Here is a 20,497-nt window from a genome sequence, read left to right as displayed (position 1 = left end):
TCTAAAATTTTAATATTCTGACAACTTGTACTACCTTTAAAGAATCAGTATTTTGTACTGATATACACACTGGAATTTAATTTCGTTTATTCCTTTAAAAACTAGACTTGAATAAAAACTATTCATATAAATAACTCCTTCTAATTCATTCTGCACAATTTATGGTGCATTTTCAAAGTTGACCAACAGAATCTGCTTTGCAGAATCTGCTATCCGATTTTTCTGACCTTTCCTTGGTTTAAAATTCATATCATTTTGTATACACCTTGAAATTGATCCTCGTTTGTTTTAAACAAAACTGGATCTCTAGATGAACACAATATATAAAAATAACCTCCAAATTATTTTTATATAAATTCTGGTGAATTTTCAAACCCACTGTAAGTCTCAAAATATAAACTGTTTTTCTTTAACCTCATCCTTAGGTTCTTCATCAATTCTTACAACCACTTCCTGAAAATCACTTAACTCTTTAAAACCCATAAAACACAAAATTCAACATCCCCTTCATCAACTCAAGATGAACTTGAACATGAACCCTAGTAATATTCATGTCAAAACGTAGAGAATTGAACGTATAATATTTTTCCTAATCACACCGAAATCTAATTCTCAACAAGATTGCTTCAAAATTCAAAAAAAAATACCTACCTTGCAAGCTTGGGGGTGTCGGTCTTTGATGAAGAAGAAGCTGAAGATGCTCCACTATATTTGATATTCTAATGCTATAATAGATCTAACACATGCTTAATAATATATCATAGAATATTTTATTCAACACCATAGGAAATTCCATTTTTACCCTTAATGAATCTTCCTTTTCACCATAAAACCATGCCATCTGATCCTTATCATATTACAAAGTCAAATATGAATTAATTTGACTTTTATTTTCGAAATTCCCCTTAAATATTCAAAATTTGCGTTTTAGTCACTAAATTTCACTGTTTCGGTTAAATCTGAAAATTTGCACATTTCCAAACCAAAGTTCTCTGATCCAAAATATTAAAATAATATTTCCAACCATTTTATAACATCCTTCAATTTTTGTAAAATTCCAATTCGATCAGAATTACCGATTCCTTATCGGACTTTAACCCTTTCTAGTTTTTCTTTACTAAAAATTTCAAATCCAAAAATATGATTTATATAAAACCCCACTCTCAAGAGTAAACCATCTATTTATGGAATAAAATTCTTTTTAGGAAATTATCACTTAATTCCCTAAACTTTTTCCCAATTTTCTACTTTGACCATCAAACTTTCCAGATTTTCATTTTGGTCATTGTCTAAATTTTCAGGGTATTACAAATCTCCCCTCCTTAAGAAAATTCGTCCTCGAATTTTAAAACTTTCTATGAAAACCTAACTCCCCTTCTATAAAGAAGTTTATCCAAAATTGAATCCCACCAAAATAGGGATTTTTTTAACTCTCATCTTTCTCTAAAGATAATAATAATTCAATAGTTTTTCAATCATCACTAAATTCCTTTTTCCCTTTTAACATCCTCAACATTATGATTTTGCTAAATCACTTTGACTAGAGGAATCATCTTGTTACGCAGTTCTTTAATTTCTTGAGCCAAGATCTGCATTGGTTCTTCTTCATATAACAAATCTGGTCAGATTTCAATTTCCTCTGATGAAATGACATATGAAATATCTAATCGACACTTTCTAAGCATCGACACATGAAAAACATTGTATACTTTGTCCAACTTCATATCTCAATTGCCTCCAAAGTTAATGCTAACTGATAAGCCATTAGTCCAACTCTTTTTAATATGTCATAAGGTCCAATAAATCTTAGACTTAATTTTCCTTTACGTTTTGGGTGCAAAATCTTTTCCTAAGGCAATACTTTAAGAAAAACTTTATCGCCCTCATAAAATTTAATTTCTTTTCACTTCAAGTTTGCATAAGACTTCTGCCGATCAAATGCCACCTTGAGATTTTCTTGAATTATCTGTATTTTATCATAAACCTCTTTCAATAAATCTGGACCAACAAAATTTCAATCTTTTAACTCGAACCAATTCAATGGTGTTCGACATTTTCTTCCATATAAAGCTTCATACTGAGCCATCTTATTACTCAATTGATAACTGTCATTATAGAAAAATTCTACTAAAATCAAATACTTTTCATTTCCCATGATTCCTTGGAATAAATCACACATGCACTCAACATATCTTCTAATATATGAATAGTACTTTCTGACTTACCATTCGTCTGTGGATGAAAGTCATACTGAAATGAAATCAAGTACCAAAACTTTATGCAATTATTTCCAAAATCTTTAAGTAAACCTTGGATCTCTGTCCGATATAATGGATACTGATACTCCTTGTAATCGAACTATCTCTTTGATATACAACTTTGTATATTTATCCAATGCATAGTCCATTTGCATCGAAATGAAATGTACCAATTTAATTAACCGGTCACTATCACCCAAATGGAATCCTTTTTATTTAATGTCAATTGTAACCCTGTAACAAAATCCATAGTGACTCTTTACTATTTCCACTCTGGAATAGAAATCAGTTATAACAATTATGAAAGCACTTTATGCTCAGCTTTACTTGTTGACATGTCAAACATGTAGCAACAAACTTAGTAGTGTTTCTTTTCATACCCAACCACCAAAATGACTCTTTATATCCTGATACATTTTGTTCCCACTTATATGCATAGTCAGTGGACAATAATGTGTCTCAAAAAGAATATCTTTCTTCAATTCATCATTATGTGGAATACGAGTTCTTTCTCGATAATCAGACATCCATCTAATTTGATTTAAATGTCTTTAGTTTCATTTTTTCCACTAATGAAATTTTTTCCCAGCATCTGTTATCTTTCTTTTGTAGCTCTATTATCTGATATAAAAAAATTGGTTTTACTTTTAATTCATCCAATAGTGCGCCATTTTCTTTCAGCAATAGTTGCACATCCAAATCTCACAAAGCTGCAAAAGTTTTCCGACTAACTGCATTTGCTACTAATTTGTCTTGCCTAGATGTTAATCAATGATCAAATCATAGTCCTTTAAAAGTTCTATCCATCTTCGTTGTCTCAAATTGAGCTCTTTTTGAGTCAACAAATATTTCAAACTCTTATGATCCATGTATATGTGGCATCTCTCACCATACAAATAATGACGCCAAATCTTTAGAGCAAAAACAATCGATGCTAACTCAAGATCATGAGTAGGATAATTCCTCTCATGCATTTTTAATTGTCGCAAAACATAGGCTACCACCTTACCTTTTTGCATAAGTACACAACCTAAACCATTATGAGAAGTATCACTATACACCACATACTCTTTCTCCGATTCCGGTTGTACCAACACTGGTGCTTCCATTTAAAATATTCTTTAAAGCTTTAAAACTCTCTTGACATTTCTCAGTCCAAGCAAATGAAACATCCTTTCTCAAGAGCTTGGTCAAAGGAGAAGAAACCATCGAAATGTTTTTCACAAACCTTCGATAATAACCAGCAAGTCCCAAAAACTTCGGACCTCTGAACATTCTTTGGAGGTTTTTACTCCAATATTGCTTGAATTTTTTTTATACCTTCTGTCGAGACAACATAACCAAGATAAGCAACTTCTGATAGCCAAAACTCACACTTTGACATTTTGACATATAACATTTTACCCTTAAGTATCTCGAGCACAATACAAATATGAACATCATGCTCTATCTTTGTATTTGAGTATACCTGAATGTCATCAATACAGACCACCTCAAACTGATTTAAGTAAAGTTGAAATACTCAATTCATCTAAATCCATGAATGCTGCTAAAGCATTTTTCAAACAAATGACATTACTACAACTCGTAGTGTCTATACTGTTTCCTGAAAACTATCTTTGGAACATCTTCCTCTTTAATGGTGATATCCCATTCGAATATCAATTTTAGAAAACATTGTTGCTCCTTTTAAGATGATCAACAAGTCATCAATCCCCAAAAGATGATACTTGTTCTTGATAGTTACTTTGTTTAACTATCATAATCTTTTCAATAATCTATGCATAATTGCATATATCCATTTTTCTTTTTCACAACACCGGTTTACCCCAAGGTAAAATATTCGGTCTAATACATCCTCCATCTATCAATTCCTGGAATTAATTCATTATTCTCTTAACTCAATTGCAGCCATTCAATATTAACCCATAAATATAGGATTAATACCTTAATAACCATCAATATTAAATTCCACCTCTCACTCTGGTGGTAACCCAAATAATATATCTTAAAAAGACATATGGAAATTCTCAAGTTATAGAAATATCATATGATATTACTTCAGATACTTGAGTATCTATCACCTTAGCTATAAAAGCTATGCATCCCTTTTTACATCAATCATTAAAATTCTTAATTTCTCCGTATTTTTTTTATTAATCGCTTCTTGCGACTATTAACCCAACCTTAATGCAGAGATAACCAACTCATGATCAAATTGATCTAAAACTCGTTAATGACATAAACTCTTGAAACTTTATCGGACATTTACTATTTGTCCGTCTAGCACTTGCATCATGACCGTGACCTATGGATCTTCCACTATAATATCACTTGATATCAAGTAGAATTGAATATTTCTACTATAGAATTCCTTATTTCATTCATTAGGAAATCTGTATAATTTTTTCCAGGTCCATAGAAATTATTCTTAAGCAATTGAAACATTTTTCATCTCAAATAAAAGTCTAAATGTCCATGTCATTTAAAGAAGACTTGACAAAATGTAGCAATAACTTCATAGTAGTTAATGCTAAATTCACACTAGTAAACAAATTTACTCCTTTTTCTTATCATTACGGACTTGACAATTTTCAAGTTCTTGATAATCCATCTCAATCTATACAATAATTCATTGCAGAATGGAAGGTTAGACAATCTATTTCCTCAAATTTACCTTCACAAGGTAACTATATCAAATTTTATGGACTTGATATTTATTCTCAATCCAACTCATAACCATTTGATTCACTAATAACTCAGCTTTCTTTAAACTTTTAGCGGACAACTTATTACCGCTTATTCAATTTCTCTTACTCAAATCAACAATGATTTAAACAATTTAATACTTAGCTTAAATATTTCTCACTTATTTAAGCTTACCTGAAGAAACCTCAGAATCGTCACTAAATTCAAAAATCTCCTCTAGATCCTCATCCGATTCAACTTTTCTTGTAATTCGTTCAAACTTTTAATCAATTCTTCTAATTCAGAATCTTCATTAAAAACTAGGGCATTTCTTCTACAAAATGGAGAAAATCCTTTATAACATCCACCCTTCTAAGGTGTTTTACAAAAGTCATGTCAGACCCTTTTTTCGATTTCAATCTCAACCTTCTTTTCAACAATTTCGACTTTCTTACCTTTGTCTTTAGTTCCAACATCAGAACATAGTCAAAATCATCATACATTATTAAAGAGTAACTTTACTCTCAATAATCATCATCACAGTACATATACAACTATCAGTGACTTTTGACATCCTAGTGGCGTGTATACACTTTTTAACTCAAAACAAACTCAGTTTAGTCCTAGAATAGGCTAAACCTGTAGCTCTGATGCCAATAAATGTAACACCCATAACCTGTATAATTATACCTATACAGATTATAGATGTCACCCGAATTTCTACAACCATTTTCCAATTCAAAAGCGAATTAAAATTTATTTCTTAAAAATGGTAATTTATATTATAAAAATATCATATCATAAAAATTAAGTTTCATTATAGCCAATTTAATTCAAAAGATTTTTTTAGGAATAGTGAACAATACCCATGAACAGTAACAGTGAACAGTGATGGTATCGGTACCTGTAGTAGGGTATCGGTACCCTATAAGCAATCTAAAAATTTTCCTTAAAATGTGGTTATTGTTCATTACTACAGTAACTGCTACATTAACTTCCGAAAATTACATATAAAACCCATAAAAATTAACCTTTCATCACTATCAAGTTACCAATTTGTTTCCAAATTAATTCAACAAAACAAATTTAACATTTTCAAATTACATGCCACTATCTAAATCAAATTCCATCATATGATGTCTTACTGATGATGAAATATACCCTCGATGCTTGATGTCACTTTGAATTCTGACTTTTTACCTACGCGTGAAAATCATCACACGCTAAGTATAAACCTAGTGAGGCAATTAAAACAATAAACAATACAATACAATTCATGCATTAATTTCAATTTCAAATCAAATGTCATAAAACCATGCTAATAGCATATCCAATATTTTACCATGATCAAAATATCATAACTGAATATAAAAAATATTCTTATCAATATACTTGTAATTCATTCCATAAACATGTAAGCTTATTTGTATAACTTACCATTTATTAACCAATAAACCATAAACCATAGAAAATAGCCCAATATACAACCCTGAGGACCCTGGGTACACGAGTCAACTATAAGCACGTAGTGCTATCCCGTATGAAACATAAGGTCGTGTCCACCATCTGTACTAGGTATCCTTAAGTACAGTCCCGTATGGCACATAAGGTCGTACCCACCATATAGACTAGGTATCCTTTAGTGTATCCCGTATGCAGCCTGCTGTTGGACTCTATGGCATGCCAACTATATCCTGTCCCTCAATGATTTACTTGGGCATACAATCTATTTTATTTGATCCATCCATGGCAAAGTATATTATCAATATTTAACAATGGGGCAGTTCATACCCAAATTAACATTCATGATAAAATATCACATTTTCCAAAATCAATGCATTATAATTTCATACTCTAATATATCAATGTCATGTCAATTTATAAAAATATGGTATAATATCATGCAGATAAAACAAGTTTGACTTATTGCAAGTCTTCATGATGATGTATAAAACATCCATGTATAATTTCATGCATGTATTGCACTCACCTTGACACTTTATAATTTCCAACATATGTGTCTCACTATTGCCCACAATAAACACACTTGACTTGCTTCAATCACAAATCAATCATAATCTGTATAATTCACAATTTCATAACGATACATATGTTAGTATTGTACTAACATAAACATATCCCAAAATAACTCCATAATATATTTGATACTCATTATCTATCAAAATACTTAATACTTAATAATTTCCTTTTAACATTGTAACCAACTTTTCCAATTTACACAAAATGGTCCTTCACCATTTTATCACTTAGAATTTCAATACAAAAATCCCAGTATTGAAATTATTATCAACCAAGTACACAAAGGCATAATTACAATAACACTCCCAACATTTTGAAATTTGTATTACAATCACCAAACTTTCTAAAATTTTCATATTCTGACAACTTGAACTACCTTTAAAAAATCAGTATTCTGTACTGATATACATACTGGAATTTAATTCTGTATATTCCTTTAAAAACTAGACTCAAATAAGAATCTATTCATATAAAAAAACTCCTTCTAATTCGTTCTATACAATATGGTGAATTTTCAAAGTTGACCAACATAATCTGTTTTGCAGAATCTGCTATCCGATTTTTCTGACCTTTCCTTGGTTAAAAATTCATATCTTTTTGTATACACCTTGAAATTGATCCCCGTTTATTTTAAACAAAACTATATCGATATATGAACAAAATATATAAAAATAACCTCCAAATTAGTTTTATATAAATTATGGTGAATTTTCAAACCCACTGTAAATCTCAAAATATGAACTGTTTTTCTTTAACCTCATCCTTAGGTTCTTCATCAATTCTTACAACCACTTCCTTAAAATCACTTAACTCTTCAAAACCCATAAAACACAAAAAATGAACATCCCCTTCATCAGCTCAAGATGAACTTGACCATGAACCCTAGTAATATTCATGTCAAAACGTAGAGAATTGAACGTATAATATTTTTCCTAATCACACCGAAATCTAATTCTCAACAAGATTGCTTCAAAATTCAAAACAAAAATACCTATCTTGCAAGCTTGGGGGTGTCGGTCTTGGATGAAGAAGAAGCTGAAGATGCTCCACTATATTTGATATTCTAATGCTATAATAGATCTAGCACATGCTTAATAATATATCATAGAATTTTTTATTCAACACCATAGGAAATTCCATTTTTACCCTTAATGAATCTTCCTATTCACCATAAAACCATTCCATCTGATCCTTATCATATTACAAAGTCAAATATGAATTAATTTGACTTTCAATTCCGAAATTCCCCTTAAATTTTCAAAATTTGCATTTTAGTCACTAAATTTCACTGTTTCGGTTAAATCTGAAAAATTGCACATTTACAAACCAAAGTTCTCTGATCCAAAATATTAAAATAATATTTCCAACCATTTTATAACATCCTTCAAATTTTTGTAAAATTCCAATTCGATCAGAATTACCGATTCCTTATCGAACTTTAACCCTTTCTAGTTTTTCTTTACTAAAAATTCCAAATCCAAAAATATGATTTATATAAAACCCCACTCTCAAGAGTAAACCATCTATTTATGGAATAAAATTCTTTTTAGGAAATTATCACTTAATTCCCTAAACTTTTCCCAATTTTCTACTTTGACCATCAAACTTTCCAGATTTTCATTTTGGTCATTGTCTAAATTTTTGGGTATTACAAATCACCTGGAATAAATATGATAATCCAAATGATATATATATATATATATATATATATCAAACTAATTTTACTTTTCTTTTCTTTTATTTTTCTATCAACACTTGGCATTTCAACATTTTCAGCTCCACAGCATCGATACTCTAATGGAAGTATCGATATTACACTGGACAAGTATCAGACTAAGGCAAGTACGGATACCAAAATAATTTACTAGAATCCTTAATTTCAAAAATCTCCATAGAGTATCGATACTCACCCAAAATAACGATACTTGATCTCACAGTATTGATACTGCCATGATATTTTCACTCAAATTCTCTAAAAATCTTCAAGTTACCAATATTGTTCTAATAATATTGACACTTGTACTCATATTTTATTTTTTCAAAGCTTAAAATATTACTAAAGTTCTCCTGATCCTTCTCATTATTGTTGAATTTATGTGTATGTAATTTAACTTATTATACCTAATTATAACATATGATATATAGAGAACAAAAGTTCATTACCTTAAACTAAAAGTAGGTTAAGGATTTTTTTTCAATCTCTAAACTTTCTCTTTGCCCTTGGATTTTGATGGATCTCCAACTTATTTCTCTAAAATAGAAGGATATTAGACAACCAAAAACAAAAGAATTCATTGTTTTCGTTATGAACTAAATCATAGTTATACTCATTTAACCCTAACCCTTTTATTCACTTGTTTTTCTCAAATAAGAAGAGTTTTCCTCTCACTTCATCTCTAAAGGAAAATCAACATGCATATAATTAACTATAGCTCCGTACCTTACTCGCAACCTTTGAAAACTCAAGAATCTTATCTATAGGAGAAAAAAAGATGAAACTTTAAAAGAAAGAAGATAAAGAAATACCTGTATTTTCTCTCTCTTTTTTCTTACCACCCGTTAATCTCCTAAAAAATGAGAGAAAAGTTACTTTATCAACTAAAGGGACTAATTTCCTTTCAAAGTCGTTTTCACTTGGGACTTACAATTATATCCTTTGAACTTATGAACTTGGCTTAGCCATTACATAAAATACCAAATAGTTCTTTATCTTAAATTAAATCTTATTAATTTAGTAGATAGATTTCTCACGATGTTTGGCTCTGATTTACGTTTGTAAATTATTTTTCAATAATTTAATTCATGTTTCGGTTTGTTTGTCGATGCAGTCAGATATGTTCATATTATCTTTTGTTCAAATTTTTTGGATGAAGATTTCACCTTTTTCTTTATATGATCCTTGTAATATCTGTATCTAGATTCTTATTGATAGGGACATGGTGGTGGGCTAATGAACGTTGCTCTTGTTGAAGAATCAAACCTAGAAAGCTCTAGACTCGATGAAGAACAAAGGGGGATGAATAAGGGAATGTGGTGGCAGTAACTAGGATTCTTTAGGGTTTCTTTGAGGTTCTAAAACAAGGTAAGAAACAAGATTAAAACAAGATAATCAAAAGATAAAGAAATTGAAAATAAAGTAAGATAACCAAGAAATCAAAAGATCTCCCTTATGAAGGTGAACAGTAAAGATGATGATGGTGAGGATGGATTTGTAGAAAATAGATGGATAAGTGTCCTATCGAGCACTCCTAGTCGCAATGAAAAGGCAAACACGATAATTTGGCTCTTACCAACCCTCCTAGTCGTGATGAAAAGGCAAATTGGAGTGTGAAGATTAATCTCCCTCACAAGAACTTGAAAGAACTGTCGGAGAAGAAGCTTCGAAAGAACAAGGCAATCAGCACTTGCAAAAATGAACTCTCGTTGTATTATTAATTAAAGAAATCTGATTTAAAAAGTTGAATGAAGCCTCCATTATATAGGGGATGAGTTCTAAAGGTCCTAAATAACTAATGAATAAAATAATAATAAACTAAACATGTCTTAACTCTAATTCCTAATAAAACAATAATAACTAAAAAAATGTTTTAACTCATCCTTAATTCCTAATAAAATAATAAATCTAATCCTAAAAGATAATGCATCATCATATATTAAATTATATTACAAATATTCAATATAAATATTGAAAATTCCTAATATTTACAAAATCACGTATTAATCTTGTATAGGAATTTCTGGATGCGTTATCTTTACTAAAATGAATGTATCTTGAGTTCCCGATATCAGATTGATGCGATTCAAAAACCGTTGGAAAGATAAGAGACGGTTGTATCTCTAGAAAACATGTTGACCAAATAAGATCAGGATCCCATTCAAAATGTCATCGCAAGTCTTCTGCTATTCTGGTCTTCTTTTCCAAGGCTTGGACAAGTGGATCATTTGGCAGAGTTTTACTTCTTCCTTTGATGTGAGCCTTGTGATGCATGTATCATCCTTCCTTTCTTCAAAAATATTCGACCTCGAATCTGAAACATTAAAGGGAGAAACATTAGAATTGTTTAATAATTCATTCACATTATGCTTAATGAATAGATATGCTTTGAATCTTTGAGACTTTGTTCTTCTAATAGGTTCGAGTAGAAACATTAGTCCAAAGAAGCATGTATTATGCACCCTGGTGCATGTATCATTCCCCCACTCCTCAAAAGGATTCTTCCTCGAATCTGAAAATCCAAAAGAAAGATAATTAGATGTGTTGAAAGAAAAACTTGTGAAACATTTACCAAGATCAATGTGATGTGTCTTTATGCATTTTAGTCAATGTTTCTTCTTTGTAGGAACTGATTTCTTGTAGTCTTGGAATCCTCTTTTTCATACAAGTCTTGTAATCTGATGTTTAGATTGAAATTCAACATGGCGTCGACCACTGTTGGCTTTTTGTATGATTGTTTCAGATAATTTCTCCGTAGCTTTATTCATGTGTGGCGAGAATGAGTGTTTAAAAACCATGTCAACTGGTTTGTTAAAATAATCCCTAAGTCTCTTAAGTGTGGTTCATGAATTAAGAATTCTCGGGAGGAGATTTGTAGACTGTAGAACCTGCTTAGTTGGCAAGGAAACTCATATACAAGATAAATCTCATTAAAAGTACTTTTAAAAGTATGGACAGAAATATCAGAAATATCTGAGTTATCGTGATATACATCTTTGATATATTCAATTCTCGGAATAGTAGTATGCTTAAGAGTATACCTTCGTGGTAAATCATTGTCTACTATGTTTTGCTTACCTCAGTTTGTTAGCACTTAAAGGGGTTGTGTTTGGTATGAATAACAACTTCAAGAGTCTTACCATGTAAAAAGGAGAATAAGTATGTTACAATATCATTAAAATGAGTAATAAAATACATACCTTTGGACTCTCGTAAATTGCGACTCTTCATTGATATGGCATAGTGATTAGGCCTTTCAGGTGGTAACCCATCATGAGGGTCACCTAGCACTATTCGACAACTCTTGGCGATGGAAGATGGTGTAGGCCAGTCTCGTGTTTCTTTTACTTTCTCATCATTTACATAGATTCCCTGTGCACGAACTATAAAGCATGTGGAGTTGTTTAAGTCATATTTCGTCATTAAGATGGCATCACGACTAACGTTTTCATGGATGTAGCATTTTTGTAACAAATTTAACTCTTTGGTTTCTTCAAGATTGTATGTTTAACGAGGTATGATGGAACCTTGAATTAGACTGGTTTGGTGTTGTTTTCCTCTTTTCAGTGGTAATTCGTTAGGTAGGTCACCTAACACTTCTCGAAAATCCTGTACAAGAGATGAAAACATGCTAGGCAAATCCTTGTTAATGCTAGAAATCGAAATAATTGATTCCCTAAAGCGAATAAGGATGCAAGGTTGTTTGTAAAGAAGGTTCTCTCTCAATTCTTTTGTGCTCACACATAGATTTTGAGTCACTCTTTTCTTCTCACATTTAGGTTTACTCACCTCCCATGGATCATTATTCTTTTGGCTTTTGTAACTAGTGACCTCTTTTGCTTTTGCCTCTTTCTTTTTTTTTCTTTTTTTGCTTTCCCTACCTCCTCACAAATTATCATTTGATCTTTAGGGGCTGGAAGTGTGTCATTCTTTGCTGGTTGTTCTATCTCCTTGTCAGGTTTGTCATCTCTTGGCTTTTTCAGAGAAGATGAGGAAGGATTTGAAGGATTACCTTGGTAAGAGGATGAAGTACCTCGATAATGTTCTCTGAATCGGAATCTCCTTTGAAATTTGTGCTTCGATTGTCATTGCTTTCTTTAGTGTATCTTCAAGGTTTTCGTACCCATGGAGATCAAGAAGATCAGTGATGTTTGAGTTTAAGCCGAACGATGAATCTTGACACAACGACCTCTTCTTTTTCGGTTATGTTAGCCCTATTGAGTAAGGACTGTATCTCCTTGTAGTAGTCTTCAACTAAACTTCTACCTTATCGAAGTCGGTGTAGTCATAGTTTAACTCTCGCGTATCATGTGTCGGTAGGAATCGCTTCCTCATGGTTTGTTTAAGGTCAGTCCAAGAAGTGATTGCTTGAATTTGGAAGTTCTCGGTCTTTTTCCTTATTTGCATCCACCAATTTCGAGCATATCCTTCGAATTGCATGGTGATGAGGGGAACTTGTTTAGCTTTGGGGCAGTCATGGTATGAGAACATGAGATCAACTTTTCCTTCCCAATCGATGTACCTGTCCAGATCATTGTCTCCTTTGAAAGACGGGATCATGAACTTTGGTTTTTCTAAGAGTTTGAGTGCTTGGAAACGTGGTTGTTCTCTCATGGGTACCAAAAGTTCAGTATTGTTTGGTCTTGGATTCTAGTTTGGTAGATCCAGTTATGGTTCTTGTCGTTCTCTCACAGTTTCATCAAATCTTTCAACTTGAGTCGTGAGTCGGGAAAGTGCGGCTAAGATAGTCGTAAGTGTGTTGTTGTTATTGTTGCACATCCTGAAATCATAACACTCAAAAGATAATTTAAAGTAAAATAAAAACTAAAAGAAAGAAAATTCAACAAAGCAAGAAACCTCACAAGTCACTCCAAGAAAGTAACACAACGAGAGGCAAGTAAGCCAATCTTGTACTCTTTAAAACTCACTTTACGAAGTAGTCTTCCACAGTTTGTATCAGAGTTTGATTACTAGCAAAGGCGATAAGAAAACCTAAAAGCTCTAAGAGGCCAAAAGAGGGTTAGACTCCAAGAGAACGAGAATGCAAAGAAGGAAGAAGTATGAAAACTCTTTAGTCCTACTAACATAAGAAACATAATGTGTTATATGATGCAAAAGAATAATAAAAAGGAAAAACAAAAGAACCTAAACCACTAAGACTCAAAGGAATAAAAGAACCAACCCAGAAACCTAGAAAATGCTGGATCAACTTGAGCAACATTTTTAAGGGGTTATCGATATCCAAAAATTTTGAAAAATATTCTTGAATTTCTTTCGATGCGTCAAGAAACCACCTATAAAATTTTAGAACCGAATACCTTTAGTAGTATCCAGTAGACTTTGTTGAACGGTGAGTCCTCAAACAATCTGTTTTTCTTGATCGCTTTGTTCGAAGGTGTTCTTGATCTCCAAAAATTCTGATTTTTTGTGAATGATATTCAATATATGAAGTTTCAATCTGGAAATTTTCACCGTGAAATTCCTCCTGTACAATTTTCAAGAAATTCAACAAGATTCTAGACCGAATCTGTCGATGAAACTTGAATGATGTATTTGAAGGCTCTAATGAACTCTAATTGAGATGAATTTTGGACTGGAGATTACTCTTAGGATGAATATGAGATTTGGAGAAAATCAGTCCTAAATTCCTTCGTTTGCAATTTTTTTCAAATTATTGTTTTTTTTTTTTTTGCCTTTTTTGTTTTGTTTTGTTTTTTGAAAAAAATAGCAAACTAACAAGAATGATTTGAATATAAATTAAAACTAAATAAAAAGAACCTGAAATGATGAATCTTTTGTGAACTAACTCCGTTGGGGTAGCTTGACGGTTTTGTGTGCAAGAACAAGCAAGATTGCTTGCTTCTTTCCAAGAATAACCCAAATCTGATATCAATTGATAGGGAAACGATGGCGGGTTAATGAACGTTGCTCTTGTTGAAGAATTAAACCTAGAAAGCTCTAGACTCAGTGAAGAATAAAGGGGGATGAATAAGAGAAAGTGGTGGTAGCAACTAGGATTCTTTAAGGTGAAGGAAACAAGGTAAGAAATAAGATTAAAACAAGATAACCAAAAAATAAATAAATTGAAAATAAAGTAAGATAACCAAGAAATCAAAAGATCTCCCTTATGAATGTGAACGGTAAAGATGATGTTGGTGAGGATGATTTGTGGAAAATAGATGGATAAGTGTCCTATCGAGCCCTCCTATCGTAATGAAAAGGTAAACACGATATATGGCTCTAACCAACCCTCCTAGTCGTGATAAAAGGAAAATTGGAGTGTGAAGATTAATATCTCTCAAAGAACTTGAAAGAACTTCCGGAGAAGAAGCTTCGAAAGCACAAGGCAATCAGCACTTGCAAAAACGAACTCTCGTTGTATTATTAATCAAAGAAATCTGATTTACAAAGTGAATGAAGCCTCCTTTATAAGGGGGTTGAGTTCTAAAGGTCCTAAATAACTAATGAATAAAATAATAATAACTAAACATGTCTTAACTCTAATTCCTAATAAAATAATAATAACTAAAAATAATGTTTTAACTCATCCTTAATTCCTAATAAAATAATAAATCTAATCCTAAATGATAATGCATCATCCTATATTAAATTATATTACAAATAATCAATATAAATATTGAAAATTCGTAATATTTTCAAAATCACGTATTAATCTCGTATAGGAATTTATGCATGCGATGTCTTCACTAAAATGAATGTATCTTGAGTTCCCGATATCGGATTGATGCGATTCAAGAACCGTTGGAAAGATAAGAAACGGTTGTATCTCTATAAAACATGTTGACCAAATAAGATCAGGATCCCATTCAAGAAGTCATCGCAAGTCTGATGTTGTTCTGGTCTTCTTTTCCAAGGCTTGGACGAGTGGATCATTTGGAAGAGTTATTACTTCTTCCTTTGATGTGAGCCTTGTGATGCATGTATCACTTACGTCAATAATTATAGGAAAATGTTATAATTATATGTTTAATTTACGATTATGATAATAAAACTTCATTGTAATTTTGATATTTCTTTTTTTCAATAAAATTAACTACTTTTATTATATATATATATATATATAATTAAAATCATTCACTTAAAAGTGTAGATAAAAATATAGATTAATAAGATATAATAATAATAAATATTAACTAAATTAAAAATTTTAAAATAAATAAATATTAATTTAAAAATAACTAAAATTTTAAGAATTAAATTGAATAAAAATAAAACTTGAATGTCTTAAAATAGCATTTATTTTTCATTAAAATCGAGTATTATTTTTAGTCAAAAATGCTAGTATGTAATATATTTTAATTGGTTAATTTTTTAAAATAATATTAAATATTTAAAGTAAAATAATAATAATAATAATAAATATTAGAGATTAAAATTAAAAATAGTTTAAAATTTATTCCATAAAATATATAACTTAAAAAGACAAATAATTCATTAACCCAATTGAAATGGATGGTAAAAACTTTTTAGAGTTATACAAATTAAATTTACTTCAGTAATTAAAAGAATCGTTATTATTCGTAAAGGTTACGGATTCGAACACCAATGACTGTAACAAGATGATTAAGTATTCATTATTAAATTATTAATAGTATTTAAATATATATTATTTTATAATCACTTTAATTTAATAAAAAAAATTTAAAAATTATATTTTATTATTATTTAGTTATTTTTAAAAGGATGGGCCATGAAATATGTAGTGATAATCAAGCACATAAAAGAAACCAAAAAAGTGTTTTGACCGACTCAAGATGACGTGGAAGGAGCTTTTAGAACAAGAAAACTGAAATTCCCCACTCAATTCTCCTTTGACTTTGCCATCAGAATTCTGTCGTCTTAACTTCAATTTTTTAGTATTTTTAAATTTTAAAATATTTTAATTAAATTTTTGGATAATCTATGTCAAATGCCACTCATCTTTAAGCTCGGGCTCGAAAATGCCATCGACGTTTTAATTTTGCCAATTTTAATACTGACGTTTATGTTTCATTGCAATTTTGCCACTCCGCCGTTAATCTGTTAACGGGACGATGACATGGCATCTTTTTTCCATGACGGCGATGACATGACACTCTCATCAAAACGACGTCGTTTTGGCTCGACCGTTTTGATGCTTAAAAAGCTCAAAACGATGTCGTTGATGAAAAATATGTTTTTCATGAGATTCGAATCGTATACCTTTAAAATCCAAATCTAAATACCCAACCACCAAGCTAACTTAAGAATTTGATATAATTTTAACAAACTATTATAAATGTCATCACTACCACCGTCACCCTCATTATCTCCTGCTGCAACAATTTCTTGCTGCAATTCCAAGAAGGAACTCTTTAGACATTTGATATTCACATGTTAAAGTAAAAACACAAATCCAATTCTTACCTTATGATCATGGCAGTATTTAGCTAAGCAATAAAGGCATTTCACAGTTGCCATGGCGTTAAGCCCTAGCATCTTTTAATGATTTGACAAACTTCAGGATGAGCCCCTCCTTTGCAGCTCTCACAATATATTGAGGGGTTTACACGAGAACCTGCATATCATCCAAGGCTTCGTTTTTCCTTAGATGGTCATCGGAGTTGATTTGGGAGACTACTGCTTGAAATATCCAATCCATATCATTTTTTCCATTCTTCTATTGAGGATCGAAGGTTAACATTTGGTGTTAGCTCCAAATTTTGAAGCTCTTCTTTGCAAGTAGGACATCCTTCTTTCCACTCTAGAAGTATCTCCGTATGCTTCCGTTCGAAGCTGTGGCCACAAATGACTGCAACCGATCAACCATCATCTCATTGCACAAGGGGCATATGAAGGAACCAATAGGGTATTGCTTATGATATGTTAGGGTCTCCTCGCTTTGTGGACTCAAAACGATTTCAGTATTATACAACAACTGTATCAATTGGGAAAGCTGAAGCGCCTCTGCTTGTTTCTTTTTAATTTCCATCTCTTCTTTTTTCTACTTCAGAAGTGCCAATTCATTTTGTACCAAAGATGCATTAGCATCAGCACCAACGGCTTCGACAATCTTCTCCAGAAGCTTTACAGCATTGTCTCGGTTTCTACTACTTTGGGATATCGAATTCTCTATTTCCGCAGCAATCGTTTCGGTCACTACCGCCACTCGAAACTCCATCGTATTCAGCTTATCAATAACCTCATCATTAATGCTCTTCAAGTTCAGTGCCATATCAGATTAGCCACTACAACGAGGAAATGGTTGAGGCAATATCTTAGCTATACCTTGTATCTATGAAAGCACCGAATGCGAGTGAAGCAAGAACCGAAGACGGCTACCGGACTTATAATCATCGATTATCTTGCAAGCTTTTCGTAACAAGACACTCAACTTCTCCAGTGCCGCTTGGTAAAGTCTGATCCCCTGGCACTCTAACCCCAAAAGCACGTCCAACTCAAAAATACTCCTCGAAAACTCTCGAAAGTTGTCCTTCTCGATCATCACATCCCTCGTTTCCCTGGTGAGCTCCACCGTCTGAAGCGCCACACGGTTCCAGAGTTCTTAAGTTCTTAAGAAGAAATGAGGAAGATAATGAGGGTGACGGTGGTAGTGATGAACATTTTATAATAGTTTGTTAAGGTATAGCAGTTCTTAAGTTAGCTTGTGTTGGGTATTTAGATTTGGATTGCAAAGGTTATGTTTAATCTCATGAAAAACATATTTTTCATCACAAAACGACGTCGATTTGGATTCTAAAGGTTTATGGTTCGAATCTCATGAAAAACATATTTTTCATCAACAAAACGACGTCGTTTTGATGAGGGTGCCATGTCATCGCCGTCACGGAAAAAAGATGCCATGTCATCATCCCGTTAACGGATTAACGGCGGAGTGTAAAATTGCAGTGAAACTAAACGTCAGTGCTAAAATTAGCAAAATTGAAACGTCGATAGCTTTTTCGAGCCCGAGCTTAAAGATGAGTGGCATTTGATATAGATTACCCTAAATTTTTAAATTACGTTCGGTATTAATGGAAGGCTTTTTTCTTTTTTAATTACTTCAGTCCTTAACATGAGTTTTAAACGTTAGTTCAAATTTAAATTAATTCATTTGAACTTAATTCTGACCCAATCTATTTTGGTGGACATAAATAATTAAAACTTGACCTGTTTGAGCTAGATTTAATTTAAAATAAAATTTAATTTATAATAATGAATCTAAAAATATTTTTAAAGGAACACATATATATTAACAACATAAAATTTATATAGGTGTGATGTGCATAAATAAAATTTCAGAGTCGACATAATTAAAAAGTAAGTAACTCTAATTTAAAAAGAAATATAAGTAACTATCAAGAGAAAAATTGTATTTTAGGACGAGCACAAACGTGGATCCTCCACTAGTGATTCATATCTATAATTGACTTATATTTAAAACAATCTAAATTTGTACATATCTCAAAGACAATGATTCTGCCATTAACTATTTTGTTCAAACTGTACTCGTTTATTGACAAAAAAGGCACTGTTGATAGTTATAAAAGTTTTTACTTTTGGATTTTCCAGATTTTAATAGTTATAGCCTTCAAACTTAGTGCCCAACTTCCATTACTTCTTTGAAATCTCCTTTTTAACTCTGTTTTTTTCCCTTGTGCCATTTGCTTGAATATCTAAGCTATTGTGTCTAATAGATAACAGTTTAAGTATACTGAGATAATGGGAGGGGCATCACTGCCTCGGGTTTTCGGTTCCATCCACAGATGAAGAACTGATCGGATATTACCTCAAAAGAAAAACTCAAGGCTTGAAATCGAGCTTGAAGTCATCCCTGTCATCGATTTGTACAAATTTGATCCTTGGGAGTTGCCTGGTACTACTTATCTGCACTTTGTTCTTTATTATTTGATCGAGTCTTGTTGAGTTCGAGTTTAGATTGATCAGATTGAGGGTCAAAAATTATGGGAATTGTTCAATTAATATCTACAAGGTGATAGAATTGGTATGATTTCAGAAGTTTCATGTTTATGTTAATGTGAACACGGATTTCTTTATAATGTTGAAAATGCTCTTTCTTGTTGTTTTATATAACTTGGCGTCTTTCTTCAGACCAGATATGCTCATGCAGTGGGAGCTGTTAGCAGGTACATGAATAATCCGGGCAAGGTACACTGGGAAGCAGTCAATGGATCCTCAGATATTCGGGGTACCACAAACAAAGCACTTTGTTTCAAAGGTGGAGATATGATACTGACAGGCTATGTAGATGCGACTTAGCCGGAAATGTCGACATCAGAAGGAGCACTACAGGGTAGTCTATACTCTAGGAGGAACTGCAGTGAGTTGGGTTTCTCAACTACAGAAGATAGTTGCTCTCTCCACAACTGCAGAATATGTCGCTGTTACGGAAGCCAGCAAGGAGATGGTTTGGCTCCAAAGTTTCTTGGAAGAGTTAGGCAAGAAACAAGAAAACAATATCTTGTATTGCGACAGTCAAAGTGTATCCATCTAGCAAAGAATCCGTCTTTTCATTCCAGGACAAGCACATACAATTGAGATATCATTTTTATCCGGTCTCTTCTGGAAGATGGGATTTTGAAACTTGAAAAGATTAGTGGAGCTCAAAATCCGGCAGACATGTTGACAAAGACAGTGACTACGGACAAACTGAAGTGTGTTCAGCTTCAGTTGGCATGCTAGAATAACAAGACCAGACATGCTGCTGCATTGATCGAGGTGTGAAGACATATTAAAATCAGTCTTCAAGTGGGAGATTGTTAAAAGTTTCAAAGTTTGGCAACCAACTTTGGAAAAT

The 20,497-nt window shown here is 32.1% G+C and overlaps 1 pseudogene; it reads right to left on the bottom strand.

Moving 5' to 3' along the window:
- Positions 1-11,550: 11,550 nt before the first annotated feature.
- LOC120146259 lies at positions 11,551-18,670 on the bottom strand (annotated as a pseudogene).
- Between the last annotated feature and the right edge of the window lie 1,827 nt (positions 18,671-20,497).

This window comes from Hibiscus syriacus, unplaced genomic scaffold (genome assembly GCF_006381635.1).
Source record: "Hibiscus syriacus cultivar Baekdansim isolate YM2019G1 unplaced genomic scaffold, ASM638163v2 tig00110904_pilon, whole genome shotgun sequence".
NCBI lineage: Eukaryota > Viridiplantae > Streptophyta > Magnoliopsida > Malvales > Malvaceae > Hibiscus > Hibiscus syriacus.
The sequence above is the reverse complement of the archived record's forward strand: the minus strand, read 5'-3'. Positions and strand labels throughout refer to the sequence as shown.